Source organism: Thermobia domestica, chromosome 4 (genome assembly GCF_964235325.1).
Source record: "Thermobia domestica chromosome 4, izTheDome1.hap1.1, whole genome shotgun sequence".
NCBI lineage: Eukaryota > Metazoa > Arthropoda > Insecta > Zygentoma > Lepismatidae > Thermobia > Thermobia domestica.
In genome coordinates, this window is record NC_137457.1 from 302,327,116 (window position 1) to 302,346,510 (window position 19,395).

At 35.2% G+C, this 19,395-nt stretch overlaps 1 protein-coding gene and 1 long non-coding RNA gene across 3 annotated transcripts in view; both read right to left on the reverse strand.

Annotated features, from left to right (window-relative positions):
- The window catches only part of LOC145684262 (uncharacterized), a 64,337-nt gene extending 53,884 nt beyond the window's left edge, over positions 1 to 10,453 (reverse strand). The window contains exon 1 of the long non-coding RNA XR_014131265.1: positions 10,366 to 10,453. This is a non-coding gene — a long non-coding RNA (uncharacterized LOC145684262). The remainder of the gene's footprint in view (positions 1 to 10,365) is intronic.
- The window catches only part of LOC145684260 (short-chain dehydrogenase/reductase family 16C member 6-like), a 206,170-nt gene that overhangs the window by 157,587 nt on the left and 29,188 nt on the right, over positions 1 to 19,395 (reverse strand). The window lies entirely within an intron of this gene.

Genomic DNA, 19,395 nt, shown 5'->3' on the forward strand with positions numbered 1-19,395 from the left:
TAGATAAAATATAATTGAAATATGGAACAAGAGCGCCCTAGACAATATTATTTTGCGTGAGGTACCGTTATCACAAGTCACCTAGTGGCTTTCCGTTTTCAGCCGTTTAGAAACGCGAAAATAAATGCCGATTTTCAAAATGGCTCGAAATCAAAAGCAGATAAGTGAGTCGTGATAACGGTTTCTCATGTAAAATGATATTGTCTAGCGAGCTCTTGTTCCACATTTCTATTATATTTTATCTATTTGAAGATATCACATAATTTCTGTAAAATTAGCGGTATTTTAATTTCGCCGGGATGAAGACTCTTAACATGACAGTGGTATATTGTAGATATATACGGAATCTTTATGGTTTACTACGGAAATCTTTAGGGAGCATACGTTATGCATTTGCTACATACGTGCTGCCATTTTTCCCCTTAGATGTTGCATTATGCCGCTGAAGGATGTCTGATATCTAATAGGATGTCTGATATATTACATACGTCAACTATATGTTATACAGGGTATTACAAAAATTTGTCAGAATATTTTAAAAGTAGATTCCTTACATCAAAATAAGGAAAATATTTATATGAACCTGTGGTCGGAAGTGCATAGTGGTGCCAAAAGTGTAAAAAAAAATGAACTTTAAAGGCTCATAGTTCCATTACTATAGGACCGATCGTAATTAGTCGGGTCAAGACATCACGGAGAAACTAGTACGTGATCTATACAAACATCCATTTTTCAGACCCTCTGGTACTAGCACAATCATTTTTAGTAAGGCTGTTTGTGAGTACTTGATCACTCTCCACTACTGGCGTCTCTGGCATGTAAAATTTGGAGGGGGGGGGGCATCAAAGAAGTGATTTAAATGGTACTACCTAGCCCAACCTGTTTATTATCTTCGATTCCATTTGTTACCTTTCTGCTTAACTTCACGGATCCCCTGTTATATCAAGAACTCTGCTATAATCGTTTTACAGCCTGAATATTAATATATTCCAAATAAATATAATAATTATTATTTATATGTTATTCTGTCGTTAGTAAACAAATTAAATTGGGATAAAATATTATTTTGTACTTCAAAATATTAGGGGGACGCGTCCCCCTCGTCCCCCCACCAGAGACGCCCGTGTTCTCCACCTACCTCTCTAAAAATTAGTGTGCAAGTACTGGAGTATTCTTAAGGATAGATATTTGGATAGTTCACATATCAGTTCCTCAGTGACGTCTTGACCCAACTACGATAGGTCCCATAGCAGTGGAGCTATGAACTCTTCAAGATCACTTATTTCACGTTTTCGGCACCTCATTCACTTCTGAGCACAGGTCCTATAAACTTTTTTTTTCTTATTTTGATGTGAGGAATCTGTAACCAAATTATTGTGACACACCCTGTATACGTCCATCTGTAAGACCCTTAAAGCCTATATAATTACAGTTCTTTATTTCGTTTATTTGGAACCCTTATCTGGAAAATACGTATAAAACACACGTTTTCAGTTATAGGTTAGATACAGGATGTTACAAAGAGAGTTGTATTTTAACCTAAAATATACAGGATTTACGCATGTAACCTACGTTTTACACTGGGCCACATACTTTTTTTCTGTGTGGTGTGTTGCTTACAAGACGAGATGTTTCTCGAATCTTGTAGGCAGCTTTAGTTCAGCAGTCTTAAATACTGTTTTACAGTGTTGCTTAATTCATAATAATAATAAAACTATGAACTGATAAAATGATTGTATACAAACGAAATGTGAAGAGCATTTATCAACGTTTAAACATACGCAAGTCGTTATTACCTGACCAGCGAACAAGTGCGGGCGGCCGGTTTCGGAACTAAAATGCAAGCAGCAGTGTTTGTAACCGGATTACTTGTAATCAATCTATCACAGTTCTTTTTGTCCTGTTCGTAATAAACCACTTCACGCATATGCTCAAGTCAGGGACAGATCCAGGGGGCGATTCCCGGGGGCGATTGGGGCGATTCCCCCCTCAGAATAGGATATTTTTTTATTTAAAAATAAAACCTAAGAATTTTCACCTTTGTATTATAAATGTAAAATAAAACCCAAAATAGGTACGCCTTACTTTTTTTGGGGGGGGGGGGGTTTACGTTGCAGAAGTCAAATAAAGCAATAAATTGCAAGAAATTATACATTGGCGTTCTTGCTAAAAAAAAAAAAAAAAAAAAAAAATGCCCATCTTCGAAATCGCAGGTAGAAAGTAGCTACTTCTCCTTTTCTAAAGTTGTTTTACTTTTATTTATTTATTTCTTTATTTATTTTTGCAATACACTCTAACCTTGATTTGACTTAGAACGACCACCCCCCAAACATTCAGCCTGGATCCGCCCCTGGCTCAAGTTAAGACAAACAGTTTCAAAAGTTATTGAAGTTGTTTGCAGAACACCTTAAGTAACAAACAAAAAACATCAACAACAAAAAATATAACTCCATATTATCTTGCGAACAAACTAACGAGAGCAGCGTTTTACAGGTTGCTCCTGTTTTATAATGACATCGAATAAAATATAATGACATCAATTTCTATACAATCTGCTTAATACACGGTAGAAGCTCACTGAATTGTCAATTGTACTATGTTGTTCTTAAATTGGTAATTTCCATTCATATATCACTATTCACAATACATCTGCATTACTGCAGGAATGGTTCACTACAAGCACATAACTTACGGCGTTCTTTACTAAGCGGAAATTCCAAACTGCAACTTCTAAAAATCGTTGGATACACTGCAGAGTGAAACTGTCTGCTCCCCCTGTCTCGCCGCGCTTGCGAAGAAACTGATGTAAACACAACAGCAGCGCCATCCTCCCAAAACCGCACTGCTATCCTGGTCAGGTAATACAAAATATACTCAAGTAATAAACATCGTTTAGATGTTGTTAAAGGACATACTTCGCAGATCTCTCATGACACGGAAAGATTCCCATAAAATACAAGAGCCTGACAATAATAAAAATAATATTAAAAATAATAAAAATTACAATTTTTTTGGGTTGCTTTTTATAAGTGAAAGGTGATAATGAAATGCAACTTACCACAATCATAGATAATGTTATTCTACAACAAAATGTAAACCTCAAGAATATTCAGTGTTGCCATCTATAGAAATTACAGTGTTGCCAGAATGACATATCCACCAAAATCTAAATTGAGGTAGCGACTAGAGGAACGACTTCAACTACATTTGATTACGAATCATGTTATCTTGCAATCCTGTGAACTACTTTTCAAGTAATAGTTGTATTTAGTTTGTAATAAAGAAAATAGTTTTAACATACAGCTATAAAATAATGTTACTTAAAAAGTAGTTCACAGGATACCAAAACAACATGATACGTAATCAAATGCAGTTGAGTTCGTTCCTCTAGTCGCTGCTTTAACTTAGATTTTGGGAGAAACAGTGATGCTATTCAGGGTGTTAAAATATTTCGAGTTCGCAGAACCGTTTGTCATACCCAGACATAACAGTAAATTATATCCAGTTATACCCAGGAACAGTAAATTTCAGTTTTACTATCTTTGTTTTTAGAAATTCTTACAGCTTCGGGGTTAAATATATGAAACCTCATGCAGTCATTTTGACATATGATTAGGGTCATACTAAAGGGCTGGCTACTGCAGGAAACATACATTAGTCGAGCTCTTTAGTATGTCACTAATCACGCGTCAGAACGACTCTGCATAAAGCCCATGATCTCTTAGAACAAGGTATAAGCGTTTATTTCTTAATCTCAAATGCTCAGATATCAAGAATGACAACTGGGTTCACATGAGTAGGGTGAGGGTTATTCATACTTAAAACGTGTACATACCATTATCAACAATTGTCGATACATTGCTGGATTAAGGACTCTCCAATAATTTTAGACAAGCTTTTATCTTGGATAATTCGTTTCCAAGATATTCGCCGTGCTATCTAATTTCGTACCACCACCTTGTATTAGAATGCTCTGTAGGTCACTACTTGTCACTTGTAGTATCCAGTAAAATATTTGCTTTTGTATACTTTGTATGATTTGTTTATTAAGAGTTATTACATGTATCCATCTACTTTTTCTCTCTTTCTCTCTCTCTCTCTCTCTCTCTTTATATATACATATAATGCATGTATATATATACAGAACAGATTGTTAAAAAATTAGAGTAACACCACTGCGGAGAAATATTATTTTGCCAACACTGTCATTTCTATGGATGGCATCACTGAACAATTTCATATTTTCTGTTATAGAAGAACATTATCTATGATTGTGGTAAGTTGCACTTTACTATCTCCTTTTATTTATGAGAAACAAGCAAAGAAAAATGGCAAATTTCGTTTTATTCTTAAGAAAAGATTGGACCTTAAATTTTATATATGAATTTACGACATGAGATGAGAAATATCGCTTCGAGAATGAAGACGAGACGAGACGACCATAAATTATAAATTAACGAGATGAGACGAGAAGTCCATAAATTATAAATTAACGAGATGAGACGAGACGTTTATAAATTATAAATTAACAAGATTAGACGAGAAGTCCATAAATTATAAATTAACGAGACATCCATAAATTATAAATTAACGAGATGGGACAGAAAATCTTATTTCTCGTCTCTCGGACAATATTATTCAATTCAATGTCACACTCACGAAATTTTAAGTCTATCCCGATTATTTTATCTGTAATTTACTTTTACTTTTAAGGACGGAAATGTTTCGCAATCATTGGTCCTTCTGACAGCCAATGACCATAGTCACGTAGCCCACATCTCGTCTAATAAAATAAATACTTCAGAAGAACAGGACAGGTTACAAAAAGTCGCAGATACAGGTAAGCAGAATATCCTGACGTTTGGTTCCATGTCATTTTTTTTTACCGGAAATTATCGAGTGGATGACCTTGTAAGGTAAAAAAAAATAAATAAATAAAAAAGAATTTAGAAGAGAAGTAACTTTCCTACCAAGTTGGTAAAACATGTTAAAAGTTACAAGTAGTAGCGGTACTTGAGGGTTTTCACATGGATAAATAAAAGATACAGACCACAGCACTAAACTATCTCGGTAATTAAAGTCTACCTACCTCTTCACTGTAACATTCTAATGTGCTCATTTGATTGAATTTAAGTTGAGACTGTACAAGATAAAATGTTATTTTTCTAAACAAGAATTTCATTAACGGTAAAAAAAAATTTAAAATAAATAAATAATAATAATAATCGAAGATTGCAATCTTGACCATGAATGATAGCAATGATTTAAAAAAATGCATCACAAGATTGCGATCGTGGTCAATAATTAGTTATTGAATCAGGGACCACGAAATTTTTGAACAGTCCCTAAATCGATTTTTTTTTAAACGGGATAAGCACATCATACTGAGTTAAGTGATACTTTGGGTTTGGCTACACTATATGTAGTTCTCCAGATATAAGACCTACAAGAAAATTTTTGACTGAAAATATAGGATCTTTTGATACAAAAGTGTGAAATAATATTTTACAATGCATGAAAAATTGACCAAAAAATATTTTAAAAAAATGAAAAATGAAATGAAATCTTTGAGTTTTACGTCCCACGGTTATGCCGGTTAGGCTAAAGGAGACGGTGATGATGAGTAATGAATGAAATGGTGAAATGAAGAAAGTGGGAGGAAACGGGAGAACCCCGAGAAACCCCCCACACACGGTGTTTGTCCACCACAAAGTTCACTTGGCGGGGGCTGGGATCGAACCCGGAACCCCAAGCACCAAAGGTGAACGCTCTACCACTGAGCCACCGCGGCCCCAAAAAAATCGTTTTATTAAGATGTGTACAGGCACACCCGGCACAGTACCTAGGGTTGCCACTAAAATTAACGTAGAGCAGGGATTAGAAAAGAATGTTGGTTTGTCTTCACTTTCATGAGGGAGTAGGTTTTTTTTTTTTTTTTTTTTTTTCAAGCTTGAGATTAGTAAAATCTTGAGAACCCGAGTTTGTTGTACACACAATTGCCAATGGGATTTAATACAAAGTTCGCTCCCTTTATCTCTGTAGGTGAGCAAACAATCTTTAGCATCTACAATGACATTTTTATCTTCAAATTGAAACGCACTTACACTTAACAATTTATAAATGCTTTCTGCTGTTATACAGAGCGACACCCAGTTATGGTACTCACCTCGCACAGATTAGGGTACCATATTTCTGCATTTCCGAACCGAAACACTTTGGTAGGAGGTAAATCTTCCAAACCAGAATACTTTCGTGCAAGGATTATTTTCATTCTTTCCATCAGTAAAAAGCACCTAAACAGCAGAAGAATCATGTTTATTTAATTTCTATAGGATGTTTCAGTTATATTGATTGGAGAAGATCATCCACAGAAGATGAAAAACGTACCTTCATTGTGGTCAACTTGCTGCAAAAAAGACTATTCGCTCTCACACACATACGTATCTCATTAGATTTGAATTTTAATTGTGTTTCAATATGCAGGTTTTGTTGCATTTGTATTTTTCCGGTACTTCAATATGCAATTCATATCAGGCTCGTAGCCTGCCCCAAAATGTAGGGGGGTCGGTAGAAGTTAGGGGGCGACCCAACCATATTATAGTTCATTTGCAAGCCTACCGTGAAAATTTTAGGGGGGCAGTAAAAATTTAGGGGGGCGACCCCCTAGCCCCCCGTGGATACGGGCCTGGTTCTTATTAGTTTCATATGGTACATCTTTCATTTTAATTACTTTTTAAACTACTCTCCACTTGTTGAAAGCGTTCAGTAGGCCTATTTTTTTGTTGTTCTTAACACTATGTATAAAAATAAAAATATGCCTGTCAGAACAAAATTCAAAATAATATTTAAAAATATTTTCCGTATTAGATTCTAATTATCTCTTCCGCTTATCTTCGCGACCTCCATGAAACCTTCTCGTGACCTCAGGTTGAGAAAACCTCCATTATATTCAAACATTTTCGTTCGGCACCAAAAGCACCAAATTTGGTCGGAAAGCTACCGAGTTGGCAACCACGAGTCTTATCGCCGTTGTTTATACTCCAAAAGAAAATGGTTGTCATAGTCAGACAAGAATAGGAGTGAACAAACAAGTGGAAAGACGTTTTTTGTTCCTTTATTTCGAGATAACAAAAAATTATTTATATTACCTCGTTGACTTTACTCTGCTCGTGATTGATAACGTTATCTCTCGTGTCTTGACTTTTGTACAATCATCTACATGTTGCTTTCCGGAACTAACAATTCAAGTACCGTATTAGTATTTTACACACTTTTTATAATTATTCATTCCGAGTATTATAAAAATGAAGTGAAGCATTTTTTTTTCATAGATCAGAGATAGGCAAACTACTTAACCCTTGCACTACCAGCGGGGGTACTTTGTGCCTACCACCGTATATACTTATATAATTACTTGTTTCCTTAAAAATATATTTTTTAAAAAATGTTATTGTCCAAGATGTTTAACTAAAGCAAATTACTTTACAAAGCGGTGGTGCAAATTGAACATAGGCTAAGTATGTTTCATAAATTTTCTATTTTAAGTTGGTGGGCACAAAGTGCCCCGCCCGATGGTAGAAGGCGTGACTGACATTTAGAAGTGTCATTCCTAGATGACAGTATAATAAATAGCTGTTAGTCTTATACCGTTCACTTTAGTCACTGTAGATTTTTATGAGACTTTCTAATTTGTTTCTTTAGTTAAATATATTTAATCTTAACAGTTGCGTACAAAATGACCCCCCGTTGGTGGTCCACATTACAAACAATACCAAGCTAGTGCGAGGGTTAATAATATTTTTAAGATGCAAAATGACTTTCAGCCAAGGGCGCTGATCCTGAGGGGGCCCGGGCCACCTCCAAAACTCATGTGAGTCCCCATATTGTATTTATGAATATACAATATTTGACATAATTTGAATGCAATTTGTCTTAAAATCCTCATATATATATATATATATATATATATATATATATATATATATATATATATATATATATATATATATATATATATATATACCTTCCGCATCTGAATGGGCCCCCCAAACTTACAGAGAAATCGGCACCCTTGCTTTCAGCTTTCCAAATTGACACACACTAGGTCCTAACGAGTATTAATAAATAAACAAACTGTATGCATCCATAGAGTATAAAAATTTGAAGAGTTAGTGCCTGGGGAATAGAAAATCATAATATTGCTGCTAAAATTTGAATAAAAATTCACTTCCCTTAATCATTCGCGTCCCTTAGCCTAACGGGTATATTAAACTGATTTTTTCCCCATTCCAAATGAATCGTTGAGTTCGAAAACCGGTCATCTCTATCGAAGCTAATTTGAGAGGAATGACAAACAGAACTAAATTAATCAATATGTATCTGACATATAGGGTTATTTCCATTTTTTGGAAAGTAGAAAAATGTCAGTTCTACGATCCGAAAATAAAAACAGACCTACATGCCAGATGCATATTGACTAATTTAGTTTGGTTTGTTGCTCCTCTCAAATTAGCTTCGATGGAGAAGACCGGTTTTCAAACTCAACGATTCAAATATACTTTGTGTTTATCACTTTCAAGCACTGGTTTGCCTTATATTTGAAGTATGGGTTAGTAAGTCATCAGTGATTCGTTCAATGGTAAGTGTCAGAAATGATAAATACATTATTATTATTATTATTATTATTATTATTATTATTATTATTATTATTATTATTATTATTATTATTATTATTATTATTATTATTATTATTATTACAATACATGACTCATAACTGACAACGATCAACTGTTTGTAATGTCGAAATCTCTTCAATAGAAATGACATTTTGTAAGGTTATATTCGTGATAATGCAGGAAGCGGTCAAACATCATATCCGGGAAATATACACAGACAATTAAACATACATAGTCTAGTTTGAAGGAAAGTATACCTTTACAAACTGCAAAGGAAAACCTTATATTATGTTACTGTAGCGGATTTTCAAATACAAAATCGTACACATATCGTATTATTGTAAATAGTGGTTGTTGTAAGTGTTGTTATGTATACTATATCCATATGCAACAACACTACTGTATCAGTGGTATGGACACGCACGGGACAAGACGAGACAAAATTTTCGTGACGAAATTCGAGACGAGACAACTATTCCAGTCTATATATACAAAAATGAAATTGACTACGTTTGTGAGTTAATAATTCTTGAACCACCCGACCGATCTCGATCAAGTTTTCGACATGGATGAGATTCAGACCCGTGATGGTTTTTATCATTTCACTTTGACGGTGCAAGTTAGGGATGGAGGAGAGGGAGATACATAAAATCAGTCGTTCTCTCAGAAAAAATGTTCCGGGGGGCACACTTAGTATTCCGAGGGGAGCACTGCTGGTACTTTTCTCTTTATTATTATATTAAAGACGTACTATTTTGGTCTTCTCCGAGGGGCACTCTCACAACCTTGTCAGAGCTCCGGGGGAGGGAAGAGAGAGTGCCTCCCAAAAACATGTCTGGAAGAAACACTGCATAAAAATGATAAAAAATAACCCATATTAGTGTCGAATCTATAGTTTTCGCGGTCGCTGAGATGAACAGTGGCCGACAGTTTAAATCCAAATTTAGCCCCATAACTTGGGGAAAGGGGACAGGGATACATAAAAATGATTGAAAATGACCGATATCGCAGATCGCTTCAGTAATACTAAAATGTAACTGATTAACGGAAAATATTACTAATTTTTCTTAATTTAACCCAGCAAAGCGAGTAATTGACGCTAGTATAAATATATATACAGTTCTCGATACAAGATACTATTTTTCGTAACACACTTTCGGGGACGAGACACTTGTCCTTTGCGCATCGAGGAGTTATACAGAGAATATCAAAAAGAATCATCCGATTTCCAAAGGCAGAGCAGTAGAGTAAATTTTATAATAAACTCTCCTAACGAAAGTGAAAAGAATCAAGCAAAACGTACATTATGAATGAATGAATGAATGAATGAATGTTCGGTCCTGTGTTTATAATAAGGTTTAAGAATATCTAAATACGTTCGCCTGGATGTTTATACAACCTTCAACTCCTTACTATTTTGAGGGCTGCATACCAATGTTACGTGAAACGTATGTTTGTAAATAAATGAAATATGGATAGTCATCGTTAAAGTCTCAACGTTACCACGTAAATATTATAACGGATTGAGTCAATTAACGAGATAATTACTCTCTGGTCATCTATTGAAAAAAATAATAATTCGATAAAACGTGTGGTAAAACGAACGGACGGACGTATTAATATTTACCATTTTATAAGACCCAATACTTTTTGATGATAATAAATGTTACGAATATAAAAGTTTACTTACAATTGGTTGAAAAGTATGCATCATCCTGCTAACGTAAAGATACCGTTTCAGTGACAGGAAACATTCCACGTTAGTAGATGTCCCCTCCTATAGACGGCCGAGTCAGCAAAAAATTATCTTGTTTTCCTAGAAATCGATATCATTTCCTGGAATTGGTAGGCAAGTTTCGACAAGCCTTTAGTTGCTATGTTCATAGCCTTTTACGGGTAGTACAGAAGCGCGTGGGAAAATTTTGGTTTATTTGAACCCCCGTTACCCCCTACTCCTCCTGGAAAGTCAAAGAGCATAAGCGATTTAGCCCCTTGATCCTATTCCCACGAGATGACTGTAGAATATGAACTGAAAACATGATATTCAAATGATCGAAGCTTCTCAGCAGATTGTATGAAATTGGTCTTAGTTGCTAAGGTAAATATTATATGTCATGATTTTTTTTTAAAGCGTGAGATGAGACACACTATATGAGTCTCATAACGAAACACATACTCATGCAAAATCGTGTTGATTAGCCCCTTGGCCCTATTCCCACAAAGTGTCTGTAGAAGACGTGATAGTCAAATGATCAAAGCCTCTCACGAAATTGGCTTAGTTGCTAAGGTAAATATTGTATTTCACAATTTTTTTAAAGACGTGAGACATGAAACCAGATATAAGTCTCATAACGAAACACATACCTATACACTCCTTTCCCCCACACCTCCTGCGAATGGATTCCATTGATTGAGCAAATTCTAATAATGGAAACTTCTCATAGCATATCATATTGTTTAAAACGTAGGGTGTGAAGTGTGTTATATGAATATTCACAGGATGATATCTGCTATGCTAAGTAAATCGATATCACTTCCTGTTTAGTTGTTATGTTCATAGCCTTTGAGAACATCATGTTGCTAGAAACAAGATGAAACATGCCTTTTAGGGTTACCATCAGCTATAGGTTCATGAAAAAACACGCCTTTTCTAGTCGCCTTGTATTGGTTAGCTAATTTGAATTCCCAAGCCCCGCCCCCCTCCCGCAAAGACTCTTGAACGTCTACCGGATCTTCATCAGAGTCCTTTCAGTTACCACGATTGAAACCTACCAATTGATTGTGTTTCAGCTTAAACTGTAGTGAGTGTTTTGTGCTTTAAGTTCTTAGGATTAAATCCTATCAATTGATTGTGTTTTCAACCTAAAACTGAAGTGTATGTGTGTTTTGTGATACCGCTCGTTCTTATTAAAATAGGTAAGTAAAATATATATGTTCTTTCTTCATTTAGTTATAAAGGCAGTTGAAAGAACAAGTGTATTTATTCAAAGTTCCGTTCATGTTCTAACATTTAAAAAAAAACACACAGACACATATGTGAATGTCTGTTTTGTTAGTCTCTTTCTTCCTCTGTTTTGTTAGTACATTGAACTTCATCTTAAAATGGTTTAGTTTCAAGAACAACAGATAAGATGCCATTGTCAAATGTTTTGATGATACGTACTACAACGAGATAACAAGACTGCCCTAGTTAAAAACACATAAGCGAACTTCTATGATGCTTCTAAGAAAAATGATAAGATGGAATTCTTGAATGTTTTCTGGTTCGCATTGCAATTGTCGCAAGAAGTGTCTGTAGACTTGGTATTTTAATTTTGATAATATGATGTATACGTCTGTCTTTCTGTTTGTAAATGAAATCTTTTAAACAATGAAGAGATTTACGTCCAACAATAAAGCCAACAAGGTCTGTCTGTCTTTCTATGTCGGTTATGCTAATGGAGGCGATGGTGATGAGTTGAGTTGATTTTAGTTCAGCGTCCCTTTCAACAGCAAGGCTATATGAGACGTGGACCTACTGATTATCGTGGAATCTGAACCACTAAGTTTTACGTCTTACAGTTATGTCGGCTATGCTAATGCAGGCGGTGATGATGAGTTGATGAGTTGAGTTGATTTTAGTTTAGCGTCCCTTTCAGCTGCGAGGCTATATGAGACGTGGACCTACTGATTAACGTGGAATCCGAATCACATGAGCTCCAGCCGGGACGATGGTAATGAGAAATGAATGAATGAAATGTTGCATTAAATTCACGTACACGGTGTTTGTCCATCGAGTTTTACGTCCTACGGTTACGTCTACTAGGCTAATGAAGGAGAGGTGATAATGAAAAAAATGAATGAAATGATGTAATGAAGAAAGTGGAAGGAAACTGATGAACTCCGAAGGGAAATCCACGCATATGATGTTTGTCCACCACAAAGTTCATAGGGCACGAACTGGGATCGAATCAGGGACCCAAGCACTTGAGGTGAACGCTCTACCACTGAGCCACCGTGCCCTCTGGAACGTAAAATGAAATGATAAGGACGGTTTTCCGGGGGACAGTCAATAGCATCTTTTCGTTAAGTTGTAAAGGAAGCAGGGAATTTGTGGTCGCTAAAATTAATGACAAGTATATAGAAAAAAAAAGACGTGATTTGAACACGGGACCTCATGCACCAGAGGTGAACACTCTACCACTGAGGCACTGAAGTTAATTTCATAATTTTCTAATGTTAATAAGAGTGAAATCTAACGTTAAATACACATACACAAGTCAACGAAGTGAGAGAGTTTCTGTATCTGCAATGTCTACTTGCAAAGAGCAGAAAAATAAGATAACAGAACATGTTTTATATTTCAATGTTGTTCTCCAGCTGTCGCGTCAACATTATCTTAGGTCATGGTTTCAGACAACACGAAGCGAAGATATGTATGTGTGTGTGTGTTTTAGGTAATATTAAAACAGTGTTTGAGATCTAAAACTTTACAAAACTAGTGTTGCTTATACATCTCGGATGTCGTTACCTATGTCATATGATGTTGATTGATTTTTGAGTTTAACGTTCCGTTCAGCAGTGAGGCTATATGCACCACAAAGTTCACACGACGAAAGTTAGGATTGAACCAGAGACCCCAATCACCGGAGGTGAACGCTTTACCACTGATCCACAGAACCCCCCGATTTCAACATGGGGCACAAATCTTCAAGTTAAAACAATTGTCTATTCTCAAATAAGAGAACATTTCTCCATTTCTTTAAGTGGATCTAGGAAGTTGAACTTTATACAGTTTTCTCCATATTATAGTCTAAGCTGTATGTGATATTACTTTAAAAGGACGAAAGTAGTTAAAATATTCCCTATTATTATCATCAATTTCTTCTAAAATGCTCAGAATTCCGTCATAGAATTCGTATACTAGCTATGTACACAGGCGTGCATTAAGAAATTTTTTGTTGGGAGAGGTCCAAGCTTTGGGCGACGGGGCTCAAACACTACAAGCCTCTGTGTAGTATTGAACGCGTATTATTTTGCACTCGAAAAGACAATAAGTACTTGTAAAATACTTTCATCTATATTGTCATAGCGTCCCTTTCAGCAGCGAGGCTATATGAGACGTGGACACTAAATCACCAAGGTCCCCTATCGCATCACAAGTGAACGCTTTACCACTGATTCACCGAGTCCCCTTAGATCAAAGTACAGTACTCATGTAATAATATTATGTAACATAAAGTTCACTTGTCGAGGGGCTCCCTGGGGGTAATATTCATACACGTAAAATATTTTAAAATAAACAATATTAGTACCGATTCCATAGTTTTCGAAGGTGCTGTATTCAATAAAGACACTTTGAAAATAGTAATATGCCATCTAAGGGGTAAAAAAAGTGGTGAGCTCACGGGGTCTCCCTAGGGGGTAATATTCATACACGTAAAATATTTTAAAATAAACAATATTAGTACCGATTCCATAGTTTTCGAAGGTGTTGTATTCAATAAAGACACTTTGAAAATAGTAACATGACATCTAAGGGGTAAAAAAGTGGTGAGCTCACGGGGGGGTGATATTCATACACGTAAAATAATTTAAAATAAACAGTATTAGTTTCGATTCCATAGTTTTCGAAGATGTTGTATTCAATAAAGACACTTTGAAATCAGTAACGTGACATCTAAGGGGTAAAAAGTGATGAGCTCCCGGGGGTGATATTCATACACGTAAAATAAACAACATTAGTATCGATTCTATAGTTTTCGAAGGTGTTGTATTCAATAAAGTCACTTTGAAATCAGTAACATGACATCTAAGGGGTAAAAAGTTGTGGGCTCACGGGGGTAATATTCATACACGTAAAAATAATATAAAATAAACAATATTAGTATCGATTCCATAGTTTTCCTAGTGTTGATTCCATATCGTGACAGGATTCCAATCTGTGACTTCCCGTGCACTAAAGATGAACGCTGTATCACGTAAGAAAAAGAGATGAAATCTTTTAGTTTAAAATGTCTTCCATCCCTCATTCACACGTTAAGGGGAGCATATGAATAAGACACATGTAGGAACGGTTTTCCGGGGGAAAGTCAATAGCATCTTTTCGTTAAGTTGTAAAGAAGATAGCATTGAATTTGTGGTCGCTAAAATTAATGACAGTATAAAAGAAAGACGTGTAGAGAGGAGGAGGAGGAGGAAATACGGATTTCGCGTTCACTAAAATTAACGATAAAATTCTAAAACAGAATAAGTATAAAAGGCCGTGTAATCTACATATCTTCATTAGTCAATACATTTGAAAGAGATTGTGAACATACATTTGTTTCACGCCTCATCCCATGGAATAGGAAGAAAAGTTAAAAATATTTAAAAGGTATGATGAGAGATTATTTCATTGACATCATAAAGTTCTGTCTTATATAGTATATATTTATATATCTAATATATATTGATTTATAAGTAACAAAATTCATTTCTTTTTTATTTTAGGTTGCATACAAATAAAGATAAGTGTAATCCTTTCCCCTATTCCCGTTGATATTATTATTATTATTCCTTTTAATTACTTATATATATCACATTTTACTTATTCGTATATTCTTTTAAACACTTATATACCCTTTCAAAATATTTATATACATATATATATATATATATATTCCATTTAAATAAGATTTATATATCCTATTATATATCATATTCATATACCATTTACATATATTGCATTACGTATATATACATCTGAGGAAGAAAAATGGCAAAAGAGAGTACGCAAGATTTACTGAAGGAGATTACGGTCTTCATTAATGACATTGAAGAAGAAGAAGAAGAAGAGGTAGTGGGCGTAAATAACGAAACGCAAGTTCTTTTAAGTGAAATAAATGCCATAATCGGGATAGAAGAAGAAGAAGAAGAAGAAATGCAAGAAGAAGAAGAAGAAGAAGAAGACGCAAAAGAAGAAATGGAAATAGATCATCATGAAAAAATGCAAGAAGAAGAAGCCGGAGAAGAAGAAAGAATAGAAGAAGCAGCAACAGAAGAAGAAGAAGAAGAAAGAGAAACTATTGAAATTCAAATTCCAGTAGAAAAAGAAGAAGAATATGATGAAGAAGAACTATTACAAATATTGAACAGTGCTAGCAATAGAACGATAACAGAAGAAGCATCAGGCCGTATTAAAGAAATTATAAAGTGGTTGCAAGAAGGAACAGAAGAAGACGTCGAAGAAAGGAGAAATGAAGAAGAGCTGCTAAATCTCACGTTTTCCCAAATAATAGGAGAGGATTACAATAAGGAAGAGATGAAGATAGAAGAAGAAGATGATAAGTTTTACACGAATGAACTAGAAAATTGGATTAACAATTTGTTTCCCGACCCCAGAAAAGAAGAAGAAGAAGAAGTAATATATCCCTCAATTATGGAAATATTAGCAGAGGCTAGTGCAGAACACGAAGAAATGGAAGTCGATTTAGACGATATAGAAAAAAGAATGGACGAATTGCTAGCCGTATTTCAAGCACAACGAAATTCAAATATACAAGTAGGATTCGGAAATAACAACCGTAATGATGGACACAATAGATTTCATATAATAGAAGAACGAAGAAGACAATACAGAAGATACAATATGGAGGGTAGAATGCTACGATTCCGTCTAGCCCCCGTACGTGCAGATGAAAACCCTTTTACGGCAATTGAAGCAAGTCTACGGGCACTAATAGATTATTTACTACGTAATGTGGACCAGCATGATTACGTAGGAATAACAATCACAAACGAGAGAGAAGGACATCGTCCATTTTGGTTGTCATTCAGAGAAGCAAGAAATCTTTCAGCAGAAGTTCTATGGATAAGTTATGAGAAAGTACTGCAAAGTAATGCGGCTTTTCTTATAAATGAAGATTGCATCGTGAATTTTCATCATGTACGTATGCCAAGAGGACAAGGTCCTTTGAAACAACATATTTTGAATACTGAAGAATATGTAAAGGCAAAACGTGGTATTATCACAATTAAGAATAAAGACACAAGATGTTTAGCACATGCAATCGTCGTTGCCATAGGACTGAAAAAATACAAGGGAAGAAATCAAACTGAATACAATAGATATGTAAAACATCAAAGTAAATATATCATAGAAAAAGAAGCAGAAGAACTGTGTGAAGCTGCCGATGTAGATCTTAGTCATGGTGGTGGAATTCCTGAAATTCGTAAATTTCAGGAATATTTAAAGGATTATAAAATCACAGTGTATAGGGGCTTTTCAGGAAGTGATGTCATGTTTGAAGCACCACCAAGTGATAACGAGAGAACTGCTTTAAATTTACTGTTTATAGATAACCACTTCAACGTCATTGAAAGCTTGACATCATGTTTTAGCTGTAAATTTTATTGCGAAAGTTGTCATAAGAAATATGAAAAAAAGCATGAACATTTGAAACATTGTACAGCTGTATGTTTTCGTTGTCATCAGAAGCCACCATGTGATTTTAAAGAAACCCATATTACATGCAATGATTGTAATCGAGAATTTTATGGCCAGTCATGCTATGACTATCACAAGTCAGCGCCGTATCAAAATGGAAAGCCTTTATGTTCCATTGTGAAATGTTGTGCCCAGTGTTTGAAAATTTATGTAGTGAAAGAAAAACGTTCTCACGTATGTGGAGAAACATATTGCAATGTTTGCTATGCTATTGTACCACCCAATCATGAATGTTACATGAAAGTGAATGAAAGAAGAAAATCGAAAAAAGCCAATGAAAAAATCATCGTGGAGAAGAAATCTATGATTCTGTTTTATGATATTGAATGCACACAAGATACGAAAATAGAAGACGAGGACGCAAACATATATGAACATATACCTAATGTCTTGGTTAGTCAACATGTATGCTACCAATGCTATGAAGATAACAACATCAAGAATGATTGTGTCATTTGTGGAAAGCGAGAAAATATTTTTGACGGAGAAAATGTAATAGAAGATTTTCTAAAACATCTTCAACAACGTCGACCAAACATTAAATCAGTAACCTGTGTTGCCCATAACTCAAAGGGATATGACGCACATTTCATCATTAAGACCATGGTTGAGAAGATGAATTGGACTCCAGAAGTAATCATGAATGGAGCAAAAATTCTCTCTCTTAAAATAGGAAACGTAACCTTCATCGATTCACTAAGCTTTCTTCCTATGCCCTTAAGTAAATTAAGTGGTGCATTTGGGCTTCAATCGTGCAAAGGATATTTCCCACACTTCTTTAATCGACGTGAGAACCAAACCTATGAAGGGCCGCTTCCAGACATTAAATATTATGGAGCAGATACTATGAAAGTAGACGAAAGACGCAAGTTTCTCCAATGGTATACCGAACATCAAAACGACACCTTTAAAATGAAAGAAGAACTCATCAAGTATTGTGTACAGGATGTCGAGGTATTACGTCAAGCCTGTATTTCATTTATGAATACATTTGAATCTGAAACTAATGTCAATCCCTTACTTGAATGTATTACAATTGCCAGTGCATGTAATTTGGTATATCGTAGAAATTTCTTAAAGGAAAATACAATTGGTATCATACCAAAGAACGGATATCGATGGAGAGATGTACAATCAGTTGAAGCAGTACAATGGATAGCTTGGGAAGAAAAAACCAGAAACATCCAAATTACCAATGCTGCACGTAGTAAGGAAAAACGAATAGCATCAATGAAAGTAGATGGTGTATGGACAGATCCCAATACAGGAAAAATACACGTCTGGGAGTATGAAGGCGATTTCACACATGGTTGTATCTACTGCTACCCTAACGACAGAGATAAACCCATCTATAACAATACTACAGATACCATGGAATTTCGATATGAAGCAACAAAGAAGAAAATCCAAAAATTAAAAGATTTTGGCTGTGAAGTGCATGAAATATGGGGTTGTGAATTTAAAAAACAATTGGCAGGAAATGAAGAGATGAAGAAGTATGTTAGTAATCATCCGTATACAAAGAAAACACCATTAAAACCTCGTGACGCTTTTTATGGAGGACGTGTGAATGCCATACGTTTGTATCATAAAGCACAAGAATCTGAAGGAGAGACCATAAAATACAAAGATGTTATTTCATTGTACCCGTTTATCTCTAAGACTAAGAAGTTTCCAATTCGTCATCCTACTATCTACCTGCCTGGAGATTCAAATATTCCCACCATTGAAGAAGTAGAAGGATTAGTTAAGCTCAGTATTTTGCCTCCAAAACAACTGTTTCATCCTGTACTCCCTTATAAATCAAATGATAGATTGATGTTTCCACTCTGCCGTACATGTTGTGATGAATTAAACCAAGCACCTTGTAATCACAACGATGAAGACCGAGTGCTACATGGAACATGGGTAGCAGATGAAGTAAGAAAGGCATTAGAAAAAGGATACAAAATAATAGATATTCATGAAATATGGGCATATGACGTTGTTCGATATGATGAAAAAACAAAAAGTGGTGGCTTATTTGCAGAATACATAAACACCTTCCTGAAAGCAAAAACAGAAGCAAGTGGATGGCCAGCATGGTGTGAAACAGATGAATTAAAGAAGAAGTACATTCAGCAATTTTATGAAAAGGAAGGAATACGTCTAGATGAGAACAAAATTAAACATAATCCAGCACTTAGAAGTTTAGCTAAATTAATGCTAAATTCATTTTGGGGAAAATTTGGTCAACGTGAGAACATGGGTCAT